The 7,688-nt window shown below is 33.9% G+C and overlaps 1 long non-coding RNA gene across 1 annotated transcript; it reads right to left on the bottom strand.

Annotated features, from left to right (window-relative positions):
- Positions 1-876: 876 nt before the first annotated feature.
- Positions 877-3,308, bottom strand: LOC127126637 (uncharacterized). The gene is made up of 3 exons (XR_007805058.1): positions 2,724-3,308; positions 1,379-1,632; positions 877-1,196 (listed from the first exon to the last, which is right to left on the bottom strand). It is a non-coding gene; the product is annotated as an uncharacterized LOC127126637 (long non-coding RNA).
- Positions 3,309-7,688: the final 4,380 nt, after the last annotated feature.

Here is a 7,688-nt window from a genome sequence, read left to right as displayed (position 1 = left end):
AGCATTATAAGATACATGCATAATTTACTTCTCAATAGATTAACTATTATATTACCTTTCCAACACATTTGACTTCGCGTAAATCGGAGCTATGGTTCCCACTTTATGGTGGAAACAATAACACAACATATTTCCCAATATCAAAACCCATGCTTAGCGAGCTTGGGGTGAGCTTCAAGCAAGGCGAGGTAGAAATCTCAGGCCTCTGGATTTTCACTTGTCTTGCTTAACGCTACCCGGCAAGGCCTCCAAGTGAGCTCTTGCCTGGAGATCTCCCAGCAAGGCTCACGAGAGACAAGTCAGAATGTCACATTTCCTCAATTTCACTTATCCTTGCTTAGAGAGACTCACCCTCATCTAAACAGCTTAGCAAAAAATCTTTTGCTTCCAGGTCTGATATGCTCTATGTTATACCCCAAAATTTGCCCTACTTTTTTTCAATTATGTCTAGCTTATTGTTCATTTCATTTGCATTCTCCCATGCCACAATCACTCGTCATGAGACATTCATTGTTCATTACATATCATTAATTTAGAGGCGTTTTATTTAAGAAGCAAGGCATTGGATCATGATTGGCAATATTAGGTCATTTAACATGTTTGGTTAATACCGTGTGGATTTGGTCATTGTGAAGTCATACCCTAAGGCCAGTAGCCTTTGATCATGTTAATGGATATTGGATCATGGGAGCCACTTTCAAGCCTTGATTCTAATTCATGAGAATCAACCATTAAGGGTTTAATTGGGTTGACCTTTTATTGTGGGTGATCTCATTAGGTTTTTTTAGTTCATGGCATTATATGTCATCCAGCGGATAAAAAGCTCTTAAATGTCAAGTCCATATTTAGAAAGGAAAGGACATTCAGATTCACATGTTTAGTTACTCAATTGGAAGTGAAACATTATTGCTTAGGAAACAAGTTACATACATACATTCGTTCAAGAAAGGCATTTTGAATTACAAGTCATTCAAGTTACATTACACCAAAATACATATCACAAAATTCCATGCAAGTTATATATTTTTGACCTACAATTGCCTCTAGTTAACTGTTGACTTTTTGGTCAAACAGTTGGCCAAAGACAATTGATCTAATTCTAAACCATATCCTATCTTCAATTGCTTCATGTTGTCCAAGATTCCTCATGATCCATATGATGCCTTGTCATCCAATTCCATGCCATATATGCCTACCTATAACATCAAAGCCAAACAAACATGCATAATGAGCATTCATTCATGGGTACATAACATATAGCACAATAGTCATATACACCTACTAAGTCTAACATAACTAAGCCTAAAATAACCAAGTGAATTCAGTATAAAACTTATTAACCCTACAACAAGAAAAGTTCATGGCTTTCTTCGTTTACCTATGATTGAATCACAAAATTGCCCCATTAACTTGAAGGAAGCAGTTTCTAGTGTCATAGCTACAACTCCAAGATGGTCAGACACACATGAGCTCGAGGATGTGAAGAAGCATGTGGCGTCAAAGTATGGAAAAGAATGTGTCTCTTCAGTTGTTGTATTGCGCCCTGGTTGTGGTGTAAATCATTTGTTTGGTTGAGAAATTGTCTGCTAAAGCCCTGATGGTACAACCCAGATAAAAAATTGACTGCAACAACTGAGGAGCATAATATAAAATGGGAGCCCAAGTCATTTGGAAACATTCCTAACATAGAAATTAAACATGTAGGGGATGAAAGTAAAAAAAATGGAGAATCATATAATTCAAGGATGTTGCCTCTGTTGCACAAGTTGTTGCATAATCTACTAATTAATACGACTTTCACCGTCTAATTCGAGCATCTCTTTGTATAAACTAACTATCTATTCAATCTGCATAGAATTTAGCATTAAAGTTCAAGGCATCTAAGTTATTGCAGCAAGAAGTTTTAATTTAACACAAGCATGTCATAACAATAGCATAACATGAAAATAACAGGGCAATTAACATTCAAAGTAACTTTCATCTAACATAATTCTAACAGTTAGTTCAACAATTCAACATATTAACTATATCACTTAAACCTACTGAATTCCATGACTAACAGTGAAAACATCAAATTAGCTAACCTGAATCATTTCAATTAATCACTAACTTCACTTTAATTAATTTGTAACATTCATATAATTGTCACTAATTGTTTTCATTTAACAGAGTCATAACAGAATCCAACTTCTAACTGACTTACATTGCAAAATTTAACAGAACCCTAACTTCCATCCAGAACTAACTAACTTTAACTAAATTTTCTAACAGTGTTATAACGTTCAACAATTTTTCATAGATGAAACTTAATAGAAGCTAACTCTGTTAACATTCAAATCATTATATAATCATTACACCAATCATAATTTCGGGAAAAACCAATCATTTGCACAAAATCTTCTTAATCATTGATCTTCATCTCCCTTATTCACTCACTCACTCACACTCCCCCTCTCTCTCTCTCTCTTTGTCTCTCTCTGAACTCACCCTCACCAAATCTCCCATCACACGACCATTGAAGCTTCACATGGATGCTTTAATTGGTTGAACTTAAGCATCAAAACCTCTCACCTTTCTCTCACAATCTCTCATATCAACACTCTCAACAAGTCGTATCAACCATAGCACTGAAGCATCATCAACAAGCAACGTCACATTAAATCTCCAACGGACTAAAGAAGTGATGAAGAAGAAGATTAAGAGCAAAAGGGGATCGAATTTACCTCTGAAGTCTGGAATTCCCATCATCTTCTCCATTGCAGAGATTACCGGGACAAGACGCTTTCTCGTAGGTAGGCTTATCCTCATCCTTTTGCGTTACTCCAAGTCGCCACCACTTGAGGTTTGATTTGAGGAATCAAAGCCCTAACAGGATACACTTTGATTCCTTTATTGTTGCGTTTAATTTTCTAATTCATGACTTAGGGTTCATCCTTAGTTTGGTTGGATTTAAAGGTTTGAGTGGAAATTGATATAAAAACAAGCTTGGATAGTGATAGGAAAGGATTAGACGATCAAGATGGTATAAGGTTAGTGGGGTTTCGCCCTCCGCCACCGCCAGAGGCAATTTCTGGTGTGGAGGAGGTAGTATTCTTAGGCCATGTGATTTGTGAGAAGAATAAGTGATCTGAGCACGTGGACTAAGGTAAGTGTGATGAACCCTCTCCTCCTCAATTAGCCTTGCTGCAGCGTGTGGGCCTAAGGCTTCATATTTAAAATTATATCGTACCTCATTATTATATCAACATAAATATCATATCACATTTTTAAAAATATACATAATAGGAATAATAAGAATTATGGTTGAATCTAATTCATCATATTCATATGTGCATTGATCACGACTTGAGGTTGTAGTCTTTAGTGCTACATTTGCATCTTCATTATCCTCTTCTTCTTCAAAGTCATCACATGTTGCCTTTAGACCATTTTTCTTTCTTAATTTGAAGTTTTCACTTTGGAATTTATTCTTTTAAAATTTTGGACAATCATTCTTTAAGTGTCTAGACTTTGTTTCAACCATGACATTCAACTCATCTTTTTTTGGGTCTAGATATTGAACATTTATAGCATTCAGAGTTCCCTTTAGAGAACTTTTTCCTTCATGATAAGTGTTGGATCCATTTGGTGAGAAACTCTAGTTCCTCATCATTTGGTCCTTCAAAATCATTTTTATTTGGGGTTTTATCAATTGACTTCACTTTCTCATCTTAGAGTGTTTTGTCTTTGACAACTTTACTCTTTTGTTGGGTAAGAATATGGATAAGAAACGATCTATAAAGGGGTTTAATATACTAATCCCCATTAAAAACAATTTCAAAACTTTTTCAAACAAAATCAGTTTTATGAGTGGAAAGCAAAAACAAAATAGGATGGAAGCGTAAAAACTCATCAAGAGGATTTTTGTAACACACACATATAATATACATCTAGAAAATATATGACATATAGTGTAAATTGCTACTAATACATATAAGTGCCTATCGACGTCGATATACATGTCCAAAAAGAAATTATACAATATGACACATTCTATACAAATGTGTCTGGATAAAAACTAATATATATATATATATATATATATATATATATATATATATATATATATATATATATATATATATATATATATATATATATATATATATATATATATATATATGTACAATATCCACATATGTACATAAGCTACAACGGAAGATCATCATAGCAAAAGTATCTAAAACATCATTAGTCAAGCTTATCCTTGCCCTTCACCTGCAAAGAACCACCTGAAACAACAATAATAATGGGGGTGAGATGATAATCCAAATGGATTCCCAAACTCTAAAGGGACCATGATCCCTTCCATAACTTAAGTTTCTCAATAAACCAAGGCATGTCTACACTCACATAATAGAGAATGACTTAAGCATCTAAGGGATATCCACATTCTATGACAACATGTAATTTGAGTTTACATAACTCAATAAATCATTATTTAGAAAGTAACAAAGAATTTTTACACGGCCATGCCTACGTCCAGGGCAAGGACTCAGGTCACGTATGTTTGTATGATTCGACTTTCTTATGGGTCTAGGTTCTCCATGGGACTCGAGCCCACTTCAAGAATTGTCACTCGTATAGTACTCGAACCCACTTAAATTATTTTTTCTCGTATGGGAATCTAACCCACTTTGAGGTCCGTCTCTCCTCCATGGGACTCAAACCCATTTATGGAACTCAAATCCATTTGTGAGGCACATACAATTGGTGCCTACATCCCAAATCTACTTTACATAAGCATATAAATTGGGATGTGCGCGATCAAGGTTTATTTCTAAATACGTGATTAGGTTTCAACATTCAACGTGATTGCACTAATCAACCACTAGGTGATCACATTTACCAATTCTCATATCATCATAACATGTTCCATAAAAATCATATTGGTTCATGATTCAAGCGACTACTCGTCTGTGATACACACAGAGGTACCTTAGTGTTCAAGCATCACACCTAAAACATCTTCATAACCTAAGTTTTAATTACTTGTTCATTCACCTAGTTATTAACATGGGTTCACCTCACTCATCATCATAAGTTAATTCAATTATTATACATTCAATACAAACATTAATTCATAATATAGTTTATAACATAAATATAATAATACATCAAGCATTATAAGATACATGCATAATTTACTTCTCAATAGATTGGCTATTATATTATCTTTCCAACACATTTGACCTCGCGTCAATCGGAGTTATGGTTCCCATTTTATGGTGGAAATAGTAACACAAAACATATTTCCCAATATCAAAACCCTCGCGTAGCGAGTTTTGGGTGAGCTCTAGGCGAGGCGAGGTAGAAAGCTCAATCTTCTGAATTTTCACTTGTCTTGCTTAGCGATACCCTGCGAGGCCTCCAAGTGAGGTCTTGCCTGGAAAGCTCCCAGCAAGGCTCAGGCGATACAAGTCAGAATGTCACATTTCCTCAATTTCACTTTTCTTTGCTTAGAGAGACTCACCCTCATCTAGACAGCTTAGCAAAAAATCTTTTGCTTCCAGATTCTAATATGCTCTATGTCATACCCCAAAATTTGCCCTGTTTTTTTTCAATTATGTCTAACTTATTGTTCATTTGATTTGCATTCTCCCATGCCACAATCACTCGTCATGAGACATTCATTATGCATTACATATCATTGATTCAGGGGCACTTTATTAAGAAGCAAAGCATTGGATCATGATTGGCAATATCATGTCATTTAACATGCTTGGTTAACACCTTGTGGATTTGTTCATTGTGAAGTCATACCCTGAGGGCAGTATCCTTTGATCATGTTAATGGATATTGGAATTATGGGAGCCACTTCCAAGCCTTGATTCTAATCCATGAGAATCAACCATTAAGGGTTCAATTGGGTTAAAGTTTTTATTGTGGGTGATCTTTTTTTTTTTTTTTAGTTATGGCATTATATGTCCTCCAGCGGATAAAAAGCTCTTAAATATCAAGTCCATATTCAAGAAGACAAGGGCATTCAAATTCACATGTTTAGTTACTTGATTTTGGAAGTGAAACATTATTGCTTTGGAAACAAGTTACATACATACATTCATTCAAGAAAGGTATTTTGAATTACAATTTATTCAAGTTACATTACACCAAAATACAAATGACAAAATTCCATGCAAGTTATATATTTTTGACCTACAGTTGCCTCTAGTCAATTGTTGAATTTTGGGTCAAACAGTTGACCAAAGTCAATTGATCTAATTCTAAACCATATCCTATCTCCAATTTCTTCATGTTGTCCAAGATTCCTCATGATGCATATGATGCCTTGTCAGTTAATTCCATGCCATATATGCCTACCTACAACATCAAAGCCAAACAAACATGCATAATGAGCATTCATTCATGGGTACATAACATATAGCATAATAGTCATATACACCTAATAAGTATAACATAACCTATGCCTAAAATAACCAAGTGAATTCAATACAAAGAATATTAACCCTGCAACAAGAACCAGTTCATGACATTGTTCATTTACCTATGATTGAATCACAAAATTGCCCCATTAACTTGAAGAAAGCAGTTTCTAGTGTCATACCTGCAACTCCAAGATGGTCAGACACACATGAGCTCTAGGATCTGAAGAAGCATGTGGCATTAAAGTATGGAAAAGAATGTGTCTCTGCAGTAGTTGTATTGTGCGTTGGTTGTGGTGTAAATCATTTGTTTGGTTGAGAAATTGTCTGCTAAAGCCCTGATGCTACAACCCAGATAAAATACTGACTGCAACAAATGAGGAGCATAATATAAAATGGAAGCCCAAGTAATTTGGAAACATTCCTAACATAGAAATTAAACATGCAGGGGATGAAAGTAAAAAAAAATGGAGAATCATAGAATTGAAGGATGTTGCCTCTGCTGCACAAGTTGTTGCATAATCTACTAATCAATATGACTTTCACTGTCTAATTCGAGCATCTCTTCATATAAACTAACTATCTTTTCAATCTGCATAGAATTTAGCATTAAAGTTCAAGGCATCTAAGTCATTGCGGCAAGAAGTTTTAATCTAACACAAACATGTCATAACATCAGCATAACATGAAAATAACATGGCAATTAACATCCAAAGTAACTTTCAGCTAACATAACTCTAACAGTTAGTTCAACAATTCAACATATTAAGGGTCTATTTGATATGGTTTTGGAAAACTGTTTTTTAATTTTTAAAAATTAAAAATTATAAAATTTGTTTGGTAGTCTAATTTTATAAAACTATTTTTCAAAACTATTTTCTATTTGTGAGTTTTTAAAACTAAAAATCTAAAATAGGTTTTAGAGATTTTGATTTTTTGGTTTTTAGTTTTGGAAATTAGGAAGAGGACAAAACAAGGAAAACTTGTACTATATTCATCAATGACAAATTTGTAACATTGTTCAACTTTAAAACAATTTTTAAAAGTTAGATTACCAAACATGTTTTTTCTTCAAAACTGATTTTTTAAAATTAATTTCTAAAATAGTTTTTAAAAACTAAAAATTAAAACTCATTCAAACGGGCCCTAACTATCTCACTTAAACCTATTTAATTTCATGACTAACAATGAAAACATCAAATTAGCTAACCTGAATCATTTTAATTAATCACTAACTTCACTTTAATTAATTTGTAACATTCATAT

This window comes from Lathyrus oleraceus, chromosome 1, assembly GCF_024323335.1.
Source record: "Lathyrus oleraceus cultivar Zhongwan6 chromosome 1, CAAS_Psat_ZW6_1.0, whole genome shotgun sequence".
Lineage (NCBI taxonomy): Eukaryota > Viridiplantae > Streptophyta > Magnoliopsida > Fabales > Fabaceae > Lathyrus > Lathyrus oleraceus.
Note: the sequence above shows the minus strand (reverse complement) of the source record. Positions and strands in the feature narration are given on the sequence as shown.